General features: G+C 37.7%; 1 protein-coding gene across 4 annotated transcripts in view; it reads left to right on the top strand.

The window, feature by feature from the left end:
- LOC150082639 (Na(+)/H(+) exchanger protein 2-like) overlaps window positions 1-15,594 on the top strand; it is a 313,793-nt gene that overhangs the window by 236,264 nt on the left and 61,935 nt on the right. The window contains exon 1 of one of the 4 annotated variants that reach the window (XM_090377563.1): window positions 9,765-10,083. The exons of the other annotated variants lie outside the window; for them this stretch is intronic. The gene's annotated coding sequence lies outside the window, so the exon portion shown is untranslated. Of the gene's footprint in view, window positions 1-9,764; window positions 10,084-15,594 lie in introns of those variants that run through there. 4 annotated transcript variants of the gene reach the window in all.

Here is a 15,594-nt window from a genome sequence, read left to right as displayed (position 1 = left end):
AGGTTCGAACCCCGGTTTAATCAAGAAGCGTGTGCTACGCACTGCTGCTCCTTCCTACCTGGCTATGGAGGCGCCGTAAGTAAAAAGGATACAGTTGAATGAAATTGTAGAATTACTCAAGCACATATCCGACAATGATAAATAATTAAGGGAAGTTACTCGCTCAGAACAACACCATCAACTTCCAGTTCATCCACAGCAACTCATTCAACCACACACCCTACAAATACACTTTTAACGATGAAAAAGAAATTGAATTTATTCATTAAACATAAAACCAGCTTAGATGTTGATCACACTAAAGTAAATAAAATGATAAGTAGAAAAGACGTAGTGAAAAAGGAAATAAATTACTTCACAGAGCAAAAACTGAAAGAAAAATTTCTGAAAAAAAGTTTTCGATGCATTAATGACAATTCGTCCAGCTAGCATTGAATCAGAAAGAGTATTTTCTAATGCAGGTACTATTTGCACTAAAATTATATCGAGGTTAGACGATGGCAGTTTTAATACACTATGCTTTTTGAGAGGCTATTTTCTTAATAATAAAAAATGAGTAATTAATTCTAAGTATTTATTAAATTTAGTTGTGATATTTTGCAATAATTTTCATACAAAGCTGCTTAGACATTTCTTTGTATAACTTTAAAAAATAAATGTTTGCTCATTCTCTGTATCAGTAAGTTAGTTTTATTGTAAAATTTGTATTTTGGAAATTCTCATTTAATGCTTTTTTCACATTAGTATGTATAACTTTCAAAAATAAATGATTACTCATTCGCTCTTTCAATAATTTAGTTTTATTGTAAAATATTTGCATTTTGTAAATTCCCGGCAATCCGGTAAATTTAAATACAATTACCGGTAGTGAGAGAACCCGGTAAATTTGCAATCCCTAGTATATACCTATATGCCTAGGAACCAGGTATCCATGAATTCTGTCCTTTCAGCGTAGTTCTCCATTTCATGTGGCCATTCAGTGTATACTACATGTTAATAAATACATTTTCTGTTAATACTTCGATCAAAGGTCAGAGGAGTTCACGAGATATACAAGAAACAGCACCACATTTAGTAATTACGGGGGCTTGAATCCTGATCGCTCAAAACACCTGTACTTACGTACCCTCTCACCTGACCACTCCTACGCTGACCTTAATGCTTATCAATCATGAACCTTGATTTCTCTAAAAAAATCCACTTAACCCTCTTTCTTCCATAAAAAGTTTGTCGTATGGAAAAAACGGGAAATCGCCTCGAATATTCGCAATGATTTCTCTTATTGTTTCTCCTACTCCCATGAATATCAAGGGAAATAAGAGATATAACTAATATTTTTTTCCGGGGACGTTTTCTGGATAATAATAGTTCAGTTTCTTCATTATAATTGAGTTTTGTCCATATAAAAATACTCAAATTGTTATTTGTATAATTAAAATAAAATTTACAAAATAAGAAAAAACGCGTTTTGATTTTTAATATTACTAAATTATTTTTATTAAATATTACTAAGGCAGCAGGATTTCATCCAGCAAACGCGACATTGTTTTCCTAATGTAAATACCGCCAGTTGGTTCGTTTAACCATTTCAGTATGAGTGGATGTCGCATGCTTGATCATGCTAAGGGTCATTAATTTTCCGCAAGGTTCCAAGTGTCCCTCATGACCTAAAGTGTCTTAACTGCAACTAGGAATACTGTTTTAATGATGGACAGTGCTTGGCAGTGCCTGCAACTGAAGGTATCAGCTATGTCACTTCATATTATAATTGACATGTTTAGTTAAGGTTTTCCTGTTGAAAACGTACCGAGATTTGTGATAATTCCATGAAATTAGCAGTGTCAATCAATGGACAGGAAAAAATACTTAATCACAGTCTTAAGGACAAAGAAATACAATAATTTGGTATTAAAATTTCACCTTTGTGTTCTACTGGTTAGTTGTTAATTCAGTTTCTTCGTAGAACCGCTTATGGAATACAGTGAACTCCGACTAATTTCCTTCATACGCCTCGTGATCAGCCACTTAACACCCCAACTTAAGTAAATGAGGGACTGCAGTTAAAACAAACTGTGTAATGGAAATTGCAGTGGTTTGTCTCGTTCCGGTCTGTTAAATCGTCTCAAGTTAGTTTAAGAGGAAATGAATTACGCACTTGACCTATAAATTATTAACATTGGTGGTGCGTTTAGGCTTCGGGCATATAAAAAAAAAAAAAATATATATATATATATATATATATATATATATATATATATATATATATATATTGTTCACTCGTAATTAAATGTAATGGCGGTATAAAAGCATAAAGAGAAAAATGGCATTGTGTAAGATAAGGATTACTAATATTGTTATTCTCAGCGAAGTGTTTTCCTCGTGCCAACTATTAACATCATATTATAATAAAGTTAATGGTTGGCAGGAGGCCATTCGTCAATAAGCCATTCGCGGCCAAACCAGAATAGTGTACCTTTCATCAGAAAGGCTGAAACTCCTAAAGTCCACTTTACACAGTGGCCGAGTTTGTTGGTCATGGGCGAAAGTTGAATGGTTTCTTCTTCCTGAAACTGAGATTTTTCATACAGCATAATAGGTAAATCAGCCATAAAATGCATGCAAATTACAGTGTACTGATGCCTAACAGACTTAGCTAACTAGGCGCATATCGAAAACTACTCAACCCAAACTAACCAGCTCTATTTAACCAGTGAAAAATTTAAATTGCAAATAACTTATAAATAGAAAATTTAAATCAAACAGCAGTATTACAAGAAAATAAATGCAAAAAAATCAAATTATATATGCCTCATTCTCCAAAAGTGAAACTTTGCGTTTTTTTTTTTTTTTAGCATTAGCATTGGTAGAGGCATATGATGCAAGAAAGCAAGCTTATGCAGCATCAGCCAAAAAAAAAAAAACTTCCACTTCACCCCTCCGTTTGTTCGAAATACCTGTCCAGCTGAGCCTTAAATTTATTTAGACTATCAACCTCCACAACAAGGGATGGAAGTCTGTTGAACCAACCAACTACCCGCTGGCTAAAGGGTTTCCGCACATCTATCCTACATCTGTCTTTCCTCAATTTGAATTTATGCCCTCTCAGGTGATTATTCTGAGCAAGAGGAAGAATCCCATCAGCATTAAGCATGCTCAAACCATTCAAGGCTTTATACACCTCTATCAGATCACCTCATCGGTTCCTAGTCTCCAGACACTGTAATTTGCAAAACTTAAGCCTTTCTTCGTAAGAGCAACCCTTTGTTCCATTCACTAATCTTGTTGCCCTTCTCTGTAGTCGTTCCAGCAGCTCTACATCCTTCTTGAAATGTGTCCTCCAGACCTGTATACAGTACTCAAGGTGTGGCCTGACCATTTGCCACCTCTCAGCCCATCTGCTCAACCTTTCCAGATCCTGTTGCAGCATAGCGTCAGTAGTGTCCTTAACAACCCTTCCAACCTTTGTATCGGCTGCAAACTTGGACATTAAGCTTGATATACCATCATCAATATTATTTATAAATACAGAAAACAATAATGGACCCAGCACTGAACCCTGAGGGACTCCACTAATAACATTAGTCCACTGCTCATCGTGGACTAATGTTATTAGTGATTTGATTACCACTCTCTGTCTTCTCCCCCTCAACCACCCCTTTATCCATAGCAGCAATTTGCCTCCAATGCCACACTGCTCCAATTTGTGCAGCAGTCTTCCATGTGCAACAGTATCAAAAGACTTTCTAAGATCCAAGTATATAATATCAAAGTTATTCCCTGCATCCAGCTCTTTTGTGACTGCATCATAGTACCCAATCTTCCCCTTAACAAAACAATGCTGTGTCCGAGCTATAACTGAAGTCTTGTCTAGATGATCCTGCAGTGCTTCTTTAACCAGTGCCTCCATTAATTTTCCTGAAACAGAAGTTAAACTCACATGTCTATAATTACTTGTGTCAGCCTTTGATCCTCCTTTGTGAATTTGCACTTCTCCAGTCTATGGGTACCTCCCCTGAGTCCAAGGAAGCTCTCATAATTATGGCCGAGGGTTTGCTTACTTCCTTTGCTGCCTCCTTTAATATAACTGGATAGATCTCATCCACCCCAGGTGCCTTTCTTGTGTTTATCTTCAACAATTTCTCCTCAACTTTACTCTCAGTTATTACAAGATTATCTAGCTTTCTGCCAGAGTTGAATACACCTCTGGCATTCCCCTCGCTGAATAATTCCTCATGTGTGAATGTCGATGCAAAATATTCATTTAGTTTGTTATCTAGCTGAGCAGGATCATCAACAGTTGAACCATCGATATCAAGTGGACCAATCTGATTCATCCCCTTCCTTCTAGAGTTTACATAAGAAAAGAACTCTTTGCTGTTTTTCTTTGCATCCTTTGCCAAAGATTTCTCATAATCTGCCTTTGCCTGCCTAACCTCCTTTGTGACTTGGTTACAGACCAGCTTATATCTATCATAGGCTTCTGTGTCACGTGTTAATTTATATGTATCCCATGCATTTTTTTATCTGCCATGTGTCTCGTCAGATGCAGCCACATGTGCCATGTGGCTGCATCTGACGTCCATTTAGGCCTAAACCTTGAACAGTATTTCTTAGTTGGTATGTAAAGCCTAGTAGCTTCCAAGATAAGTTCTTTGAATGCTTCCCATTTTGAATTTGCTGTTGGTAACATCATCAGTTGGTCCCACTGTATAGAATTTAAATACTGTCTCAGACCATCGTAGTCGCCTTTACGAAAGCCCTTCCCTTACTCCTGATGGTAGTTACCTCTTTGAGTAAATTCCACTTCAGCACACTGCAATCAATGCCACCTAGTGGTTCCTTTATATGCAGATTCTTAATGCATGAAGAATCACTACTGATAATCAAATCAAGTATATTACTCCCTCTAGTTGTCTCCCGGACATGCTGATGTAGAAAACAATCATCCAATAAATCCACAAAAGCCTTGCTGGTGTGTGGGTGACCAACCCACAAATTCCAGTCAATATCTGGGAAATTAAAATCCCCCATTATAAGACTCTCTGATTTGCTGACCAACTCTATTTCCCTGTACATTTTCTTATTATACTCATCAGAGTCATTAGGCCTATAGCACACTCCTACCTCTATAATTCTGTGGACGTATGCCGCAACCATTTCTAAAAGGAACTCACTTTTGGTATTTTTGCTAACACTTCTTTTGTATCCATTTTTTTTTTTTTTTTTTTTGTTATTTCTAGTTTTCTCTTGTTTTGAAAAAGATGAGTTCCACTATTTATTCACTCAATGAGCGAATGACAGCACAGATGAAGCGGTTTCATTCCTCATTAGTTACAAGAAATGAAAATGGGCTTATTACCGAACCTTAGCACACTAACCCTAGTTTAGAGTATGCTGTATTCCGTAATTTTCCTTTAATCTCGCTTTTATTAGACACTTCGGTTTCATTCCGTCTTTCTATCTGTAACAAACAGAAAACGTCTCAAGGTCTTTTACGTACTGTCGCCGTTTTCAACATCTACAGAAATATTTACTTTGAAATACGGGCCTTAATCACTAGGTCGGTCTGAAGCTTTTACTAGTAACAAGATAAGTAAAAAGTTACAATTACTGTAGTAATTGGTTAAATAGCTAAATTTAAAAATTATTAAATTGTAATTTGTTGAATAGCTAAAATAACTTAATGATAATCAGACACCTTAAACAGAACAATTAACTGTTTGAGAGATATTTATTAAATGCTCGCTACGGGCACGCAAATATACGCGCGCGTGAATGTGTGTGTGGTAAATATATGTAAATAAATACCTGTAAATCAAAAGCAGAGTCTACAATACACAAAAGACATATTAGATCTGCTATTTGTAGATAAACTGATAGAAAACAAATCTAAGTTTTTATTTATTTTTTTCCATTAGATAAAAGGGAACATCGATAATCGCTACTGTAATAAAAAAAATAATGCCATTAACAGAGTATGTGAAGTTAGTATTATTAAAACTTGATTGTACAGGGTGATCATTTTTAACCGAGAACCCATGTAAATACGAATATCGTTGAGTAAGAGTGATAAAAGGTAATAAATAAATAAAAAAAAAGGTAAACTACAGCCATTATCAATCCACGGCAGGATGTGAGCTTCCTCAACGATTCATGTTGAGGAAAATGGACCACAATCTTCCAGGTTGGTCCAGAGCGGGTTGGCAGATCGACCAAATTTAATAGTCAGGGGGCTTGAACCCCGATCTACTCAAAGAGGGTGTGTACTGCACCCCCAACCACTCGGTTGCAGAGGCCATAAGAGATAAGGACATGAAATTTACAATGTTTTTCATTCTCTGTCGATGTTGGGAGTAATGTTGGATATGGTGCTTTTCAATTTTTCCAAAATTAGTGAATTATTGTTGTAGGCATTATCTTCGACATAGATCCACAAAAAGAAGCCTAATGCTGACAAATCTGACGAGCCTAGTGGCTGCATTGGCCTGATGGCCATATTCCTTTTGAAATATGCGATATCCGAACAAGCGGGAGCTCGGTTAGACGCACGTGAAGCGCCACTCATCGCTGTCTTGCTGAAATCACACTTTAATAACCTCCTCCTCAGTTTCTGTAATGGGGTTTTAGGAGCATCAGCCACTAAGGCTATATTGCTCGGTGTATATTGTTTGTAAATCGCGTGTGTTCTGTGTTCGATTTTCTGTTTGCTGGACGAAAAATCCGAGTTTCCGGGAGAGAAAACCATGCTACCCGCGTCTGAGACCGACTAATAGCCACGTTGTGAAAAAGGCCCATAAAAATTTCTCACGTCATTGACGGAACTCGAACTCAAGTCTTTTTCCACTCGGTGTGGGGGAGAACAACGATTCTACCCACGTGATACCCACGAGCGCTCCTCCTCAGTGAGGTGTCCTAGGAATTCATGGACTACGACAACGTAACGCTGAGAGGTTATCGTTTCTATGAAAATGGTGGGCCCAACAATCCATTGCGCATCACACTCCATTCAACACAGAGTGTAGAGGAGTTCCATGTGTCGCACGGGGATTTTACAAACACCATATATGAGTCTAAGCACTCAGTCAGATGGAACCAGACCTCATCGAAGAAAATCCTGTTTAACATCTAAGGTCCATCTTCATCCACCTCTTCCAGTAACCATATACAGTAATTGTTTCATCTTCTATAGTCCGGTGGCTAAAGTTGCTGCATGACATGCACTTTATACGAAAACGATTTTAATTTCCTCAAAAATGCCTAAGAACTGCTATATAACATTCCCATTTGTCGCTGGTTGGTTGTTGTAGGGTTTAAGGCGCATCTGCAACTTACACCATATTGAGACGTATATAATAGGTCTGTAAACTGTGAGTGTTCTGTGGTCGAGCTGCTACTTTGCTGGTCGAAAAACTGAATTTCCGGGTTAAAAAAAAAAACATGCTACTCTCGCCTGAGACCGACTAACACAGCCGTCTTTGAAAAAGGCTCATAAAAATTCCTCGTGTCATTGACAGGATTCGAAATCAGGTCTTTTCCACCCAGTGTGGGAGTACGGTGATTATACCAAATGCGTTACCACGAGGGCCCCATTTGTTACGCAAGCTTCCTCAGTGAAATAAATATAATCTTTATTGTAAGGTGCCTAGGTACACGCAGGTACCCTACCTTTATAAACCCTTCACGGCACTAAGCTGGGGCTTAAATACGTAGACTTGCTTACAAGCTCTCCTAATCTTTGCTACACCTTCATCAGTCACAACAGTCGATGTACGAGCACAACTAACAACATTCTTTTTCTCAGTCTCTTTGAACATCACAACAGGGCGCCTCCGTAGCCAGGTGAGCAGGAGCAGCAGTGCGTAGCACACGCTTCTTGATTAGACAGGGGTTCGAGCCCGTGACCACCAAATACGGAGGATGCGGAAAGGTCAGGGAATGACCACCGCATATCCCCGGAGCAATATGGCCTTAGTTGTTAATGCTCCTAAAAAAAAAACAAATAACAACAATCCTTGAACATTTCACAAGCTTTCATATCACAGATTTTGATGGTGACTTACCAAATCGAAATTGCCTAAAATATCACGTTGAGTAGTTTTAAATGAATGTTTCAGGGCTATTCCATCAACAAACGCTCCTCAATGACGAACGCCACATTCATTTACTGTTTGTGCTGTGCATTCGTAGTTTTACAGGTTATCAACAGGTAGTTTTGTATATGATGACACTATGCTCAGAATAAAACTGTTACTTGTAACTTTCATGTCTCTAGGACTCTTTTACTCGAAATTATTCGCATTCTCATGACTCTTTATTTAAAATGATTACCATATACTTCCTTTCACATATGTCCACTTCTAACCAGTTTTTCTTATAGACATATTACTACATGTAAACTATATGTAGATTATGCTGTTGTTGTTATAGTAAAGTTTCAGGAACATTAACGACTAAGCCCATCTCGCTCCGTACATACTGTCTCTAAAATTGCGTGTGTTCTGTGGTCGATTTTCTGTTTGCTGGATGAAAAACCAGTGTTTCCGGGATTGAAAACCAGCTACCCTCGTCTGAGACCGACTAACTCAGCCACCCCTGTGAAAAAGGCCCATAAAAATTCCTCACGTTATCAACAGAACTTGACGTGAGGAATTTTTACATCACGTCAACTCGAATTCAGATCTTTTCCACCCTACGAGGGCGTAAATTATGCTATATGTAATATAAATAAATAAATAAATAAATTTTCTGTTTATACTCCGGGACGACCAAACGGTCAGAGGAGTTCACAAGATAGATAGAATACAAGAAACAGCACCGTATTCAGTAGTCACGGGCTTGAACCCCGGTCACTCAAGGCACGTGTACTTACGCACCCGCGCGCCTGACCACTAGGCTACGGCAGTAGATTTCGTTTTTAATAAGCAAATAAATATAACTCCCACTTTTATTATGTAATAGTTTTTTTTATTCAAAAACTGCCTACAATCTTTTAGTTAATTATGAATAATGAAATATGATGGTGATACTCTCGATTTTAATCGTCATCTAAAACAAATTAATTCAGCCATTTTTTCTTTCTCCTAAGGTGGGACTTCTAAGATAGAAGTCCCACCTTAGGAGAAATTAGCTCCTTTGAAAGCTAACGGAAAAGTAGGTTAATAAGACACCTTAACCGACATCTGTTACAAAATAGCATCGTTTACCGCTATCAGGGTTATTATTATAAGTAATTAATCCTGCAAGTTAATTCGCCACTTCACGTTTTACAAGGCCCATGTACAGACGCACTGCCGCTTCTCCTCCACAGCTATGAAAGAACTGATCGGCAGGCGGAAATAAAAATACCGCAGCTCTTCACTTAACGGGTGGAAACCTTGGATCAACAGAATGACAGGAGGTTGGGGAAATACTTCTCTAACATCTGTTTTCTGGTTAATATGTCGAAAGCACACAATTTTCCTTGGCTCAATGACGTTCTGTATTCAGCCTATCGCAGAGCACAACGTTCATTACGTCCGCTAAACCTACTGCATCCCCCACCTCCCCCGAGGGCTCCATGTAAGAGAAACTACTCGTGAAAAGATGTTTGGCAGTCTGCTGTACGTTAAAGAGGGAAGCTGCTCTCTCTCTCAACGAATACGTCAATAAAAAAATAAAAAAAAATGACTGGAAAGAAACCAATGAGACTACATCCTTACGAGAACACGTGACGCCTTAAAGAAGTTGTTGATTTCACCTGTACGCCATTCATAAAGATGGTAGCCGCGTATTGGATCTGGTCGACGGTCGTGATAACATCAAGTTACCTAGCATTATCTATAGGGGATGAAGCGCGCGCTGTAAGCGATCGCGTAGTATCTCTTAGATATCAGGAAGATATTGCTTCGGATGTTTATAATGGTAGAAACAGTGATGGGCCACTGGTCGTTCAATCCACGGCATCCGAGAACACAGCTGAAGAGGGAAATGGAAGCAATAGAGAAATTCCACGCCGTTATAAAGTAGCAGATATAGATTTTGCACCTGTATCAACTCCATTCATCATATCTCTGTGGATAATAATAGCAGGGCTCTCAAAAATTGGTAAGTGATTAAATGTTAAAAATAATTTGACGTTTTATTGATAAGTGATTAAATGTTAAAAAATTATTTGACGTTTTATTGATAATTGATTAAATTTTAAAAATAATTTGACGTTTTATTGATTAACTTAGTGATTAAATTTTTAAAATAATTTGACGTTTAACGAGTGTCTTCATCAAAGCTTTAATAATTCTTATAATCCTTACGTGATGCTTCCCACGTTCAATCAATAACTTCTTTGACTAGCTTTAATATAACTTAATCTTTATCTGATTTAGGAAGTATTACAGCAGTCCCATTCGAATTTGGGAGTTCTGGGCCTAACTATCTACCATCAGAAATGTACAAACCTCATAAGCCTAATTTGACTTGTTTCTCTATTATATTTCAAGCGAATATAATTTTAAACTATAAATTACGTATTAATATAATTATCTAAATTTATTTTTAATCTATGAAATACGTATTAATTTAATTATCTCAGTTGTTTTAACTTTCACTTCTTTTAATGTAAAATTCGTTTTAGAATAACGGCTAAAATCGGGCTGAATTGCGCATTAAATATAGATTTAAGTTCCAACAATTAACACAGGCCAGAGGGCGTGTGTTAATTGTTTGAAGGGGATTGATATAATGGCAGGATGTAGTAGTAGTAGTGGCATGTGATGCAACAAAGCAAGTGTATGCAGCATCAAGCAAAAAAAAAAAAAAAAAAAAAAAAAATTACAAAACAATCCCCTCTAAATGTCTGTCCAGTTCCTCCTTAAATTTATTTAACCTATCAACTTCCACAACGACAGATGGAAGTTTCTTCCAGCAATTAACCACCCGCTGGCTAAAGGCAAATTTCCGCACATCTATTCTACATCTCTCTTTCCTCAATTTCAATTTATAATCCCTTAGGTTCGTAATCTGAACAAGTGGAAGAATCCCATCAGAATTCAGCGTGCTCAACCCATTCAAGGCCTTCTACACCTCAATCAGATCACCTCGCAGGTGCCTAGTCTCCAGCTGCTGCGATTTGCAGAACTTAAGCCTCTCCTGGAAAGAGGATCCGTTCATTCCCCTCACCAATCTTGTTTTCCATCTCTGTACACGCTCAAGCAAATCTACATCCTTCCGAAAATGAGGCCTCCAGACGTATACACAGTACTCAAGGCGTGGCCTGGCCATTGCCTTATACAGAGGGACAATCACTTCCTTTTCCCTGCTAGAAAAATTCCTGTATATCATTGACAACACCCCATGACCTGCCCTGGAAGCCTGTTTGCATTGCTCAGAAAACTTCATATCTGACTGCACAATTACTCCCAGGTCTCTTCCATTCTCCACTACCCTGAGTGTAACACCATATAGTTGGTATATTTCTCTGGGGTTACTTATACCCATATCCGGTACTTTATATTTGTCAATGTTAAACTTCAGTTGCCACTTCTTAGCCCATCTGCCCAAATTATCTAGATCCTGTTGCAGTAGCACACTGCCATTACTATCATTAACAACCCTGCCAACCTTTGTATCATCTGAAAACTTCGACACTAAGCCTGATATACCTTCATCAATATCATTGATAAATATACAAAACAACAGAGGACCCAACACCGAACCCTGTAGGACTCCACTAATAAGATTAGTCCACGAAGAGCAGCACCCATTGATTATCACTCGCTGTCTTCTGCCACTGAACCATCCTTTTATCCATCGTAGCAACTTACCCTTAATACTATTCTGCTCTCATTTGTACAGTAGTCTTCCATGTTCTTGCAAAATGAGGTAAACGTTTTATTTCATTTTTGTTAGACGTAGTGTGCATAGACGTAGGGCGTTGTTTCCTTACTCTAGTGTACTGCAGAATAGAATTAAGTTAAATATTAGAAAAACTTGTAATAATGTGAGTAAAACTGGATAAGGATAACATAAACGTATATGCATGAAATAATTTTATTCATTGCGTTTGAACATTAATCCATTCAAAGCCTCTGATGAGTAATGTTCATGTGAACAAATAAAAAAATTGTTTTGATAAATTGGTAATTAAATTTTCATTAGATAGTACATAAGCAACAAAACAGCATCTAACGTGGAGCGAGATATCAGTGCACTTTTATTTTACATTGTTTATTTGATAGGTAAAAATAAAAACAAAATATTAGAATCTAAAATAAAGACGTAATTGTAATATAATTTAATACAAAAATAAAGAATAGTCATAATATTCAGAATGTTTCAAAAATGATGGTCAATAATTTAAAGGTGAAAAGTAGAAACTAAAATAAGCAAAAACAGTCCCAATGAACATCAGGCCGCAAATGAACGGTTTTCCTGTTATGCACATTTTCCGTTAGGCACTATTTTACAAAAAAAACTATGAATCCTTTGCTAAGGGCGGTTTTATTAAACATAAGATAATACATTTTTAATTTTTGGTTTCAATACCACAGGATTTTACATATGTTATATGTTACAGGATGTTAAAAAAGGTGTTCAAAATGCTGTCCTTGCATCCGAACGCAGCTTTGTAGTCTTCTCTGCTGAGTTGGAATCCTCTCAGGCATTCCTGGGTCATTTCCGATTTGCTGAAAGGCTCCTTCAACCCGACGCTGCAATTCCTCAACTGTGTTAATGCCAGAAGTGTACACCAAGCTTTTTACATAGCACCCAGATACAAAAATTCATAGGATTTAAGTCTGGTGATTCGGGAGGCCACATCACAGGACCACCTCTACCTATCCACCGTTGACCATACCTTCTAGTTAGATACCTAGTCATAACTCAAGCAAAATGTGCCGGTGCACCATCATGCATAAACCACATGTTCTGGCGTTTCTGAAGTGGAACGTTATCATCATCAAGGAGTTCTGGAAGAACATTCTGCAGGAACTGAAGGTACAGCTCTCCTGTTAGGTAGAAAGTGTGGTCCAATTAGACGGTCTTCTAGTAGTCCTGCCCAGACATTCAACGAGAAAAGTTGCTGATGTCGTGACTCGTGAACTGCATTAGGATTTTCGTCGGACCAAACGTGACAGTTATGAAAATTAAAAATACCATCACGAGTAAACCCACCTTCGTCAGTGAACAAAATGTTGTTTAAAAATTGGGGGTTCAGAACACACTGTTGTTGCATCCACTGGCAGAAGTTCACTCTGGAAGGGTAGCCTTGTACACGCTGGATATAGTAGGGGTACAGTAATTGGCGATGTAAAATTCGCTACACACTGCTATGACTCAGTACACGCTCTCGCAGAGCAACCTTCCTTGTCGAAATTCCTGGATTTTATTCAATTCTTTCTAACAGTCACCGTCCTCCCCACACCGGGTGGAAAAGGCCTGGGTTCGAATCCGTCGATGACGCTAGGAACTTTAATGGGCTTTTTTCACTCCGTGGCTGAGTTAGTCGGTCTCAGGCGTAGATAGCAAGGTTTTTTCCCCAGAAACTGGGGTTTTTAATCCAGCAAACAGACAAATCGATCATAGAACACACGAAATTAACAGACATAAGACACAGCACGGCAGATGAATTTAATTATTAGGGTGGCCTAAATATAATAATTTCTTTCTTTCTAACAGTCATCGTTAGAAAGAAGATATAATAATTTCTTTCTTTCTAACAGTCACAGTTTTTTTATTCTTTCTAACACCCCCTCCTCAACATCAGGTGTTATGCTTCTGGGCCTACCTGCTCGTATTCCATGTGCGAAACGCCCATGTTCTCTAAGGCGTTGATGTACCCTGATAATGTGCGCCTGTTGGGTTGCCTTCGGCAGGGAAATGCTTCTTGGTACAAACGTGCATCCTCGAGTGCACTGCCGTTGGCTTTACCATACATGAAGTGCATGTTCGCATAGTCTTCGTTGCTGTAACCTCTTTCCATGTTGACTATCCTTTGACAAGTACTAGTATGCATCTCAGAGCATTGAGAGAGGGGAAACGGGAGAGAATGAGCATAACATAACCTAAACAAACAAGTCAGTGGTGGATCCCAACTAGAAATGTGCAATATCTCGAAAACGATTCACTTTAGGACCCATGTTTACTAGGCTTTTTTTTTTTTGCATACTGTAGTCTGTACAGTTTTAAATTATTGACCATCACTTTTGAAACACCCTGTATAGAGAATGTAAAACAAAGGTTTCTGCAAAAAAAAAAAAAAAATATATATATATATCTACAACGAAATTTTCATTTAGGGACAATTTTAATTAAATAGTCTGATGTTTCGAATTACGATATCTTTAAATGTTACTTAAAATTAATATGAGTTATATTTCGGGCAAAGACAACGTGAAGCTGAACACGTTCACGGCACTCACACCCTCATTACAACTTTAAAAAAGTGAAAGTTACTCTAGTGATGATACTGTAAATTCATTGATTTCAGTCATGGGGCGCAGATGAACCATTTGAATTGCTGCTTTTTTTCCCAGAAATTGAAAACAATTTCTTTTGCTGTATTCCATCTTTATTCTTTTAAAAGTCGAACTGGAAAGAAATTAACTCTTTAAATCTGCGGCTAATGCACTAATTTTGTTATGTGATTTAACGACATAATTCTTTTTTTAAAATTTACAGAATACATTCTAGGCGTAACCTCGCAAAATTTCGTATGCAACAGTAGCCAAGTGGTTAAATTGAAAGTATAAAGTAAAAAATAAAAGCACTTCAGCTCACGAATAAACTAAATTTCTGTTTATTTTAAATCAGTTTATTTAAATTATATACAGCTCCAATTGGAAATAAACAGATATTTATAGGCGGGCCTCGATTAACACGATTAATTCGTCCCGCGAGCGCATCGCGCAAAACGGAAACGCGTTAATCGAATATAATAATCAATAGGAAAAAATTATAATTGGTCCTTGTCCTTCTGGAATGTCCATAAAGAATTTTAAAAATACCTTTTAAATAACTTTTTAACTGTATACAATGTAAAAGATAACGAAAATAATTATGGAATTAAATGTCTATTGCATAAAACAGCTGTTCCCAAACTGTGCGCCGCGGAATATTTTAAATTTTCTAGGGAAACACAGCGATACTCGACATCTGTCGGACACCGCACGAACTACTAGCTTGAGGTAGCTCACAGTTTCAGCATTTCTTATTAAGTTGTTTGGACCTAACTACTAAACGGAACTGTTAGGTATTTCATTTGGTCTGGGTGCGCCTTGAAAAAATTACTCAGACACTAAGGGCGTCGTGAACCGAAAAAGTTTGGGAACCTCTGACATAAGATACACAACGAAGAAATGACTGTTGCGGCAATATTTGAACAGTGCTGATTTTCTCTTTTCATCAATCAATTTCCGATAGCCGACAACAATCTTCTCTGGGCCCTGGCGAAATAAATATCTCAGAAAAACCTCAAACCTTTTGTTTGAGTTGTTGTTGTTATTTGGTTTTTAGGAGCATTAGCAACTAAGGCCATATTGCTCCGGGATATGCGGTGGTCATTCCCTGACCTTTCCGCATCCTCCGTATTTGGTGGTGACGGGCTCGAACCCCGGTCTAATC

The sequence above is a fragment of the Mastigoproctus giganteus genome, chromosome 7 (genome assembly GCF_048544385.1).
Source record: "Mastigoproctus giganteus isolate SK-2022 chromosome 7, ASM4854438v1, whole genome shotgun sequence".
Taxonomy (NCBI): domain Eukaryota; kingdom Metazoa; phylum Arthropoda; class Arachnida; order Uropygi; family Thelyphonidae; genus Mastigoproctus; species Mastigoproctus giganteus.
Note: the sequence above shows the minus strand (reverse complement) of the source record. Positions and strands in the feature narration are given on the sequence as shown.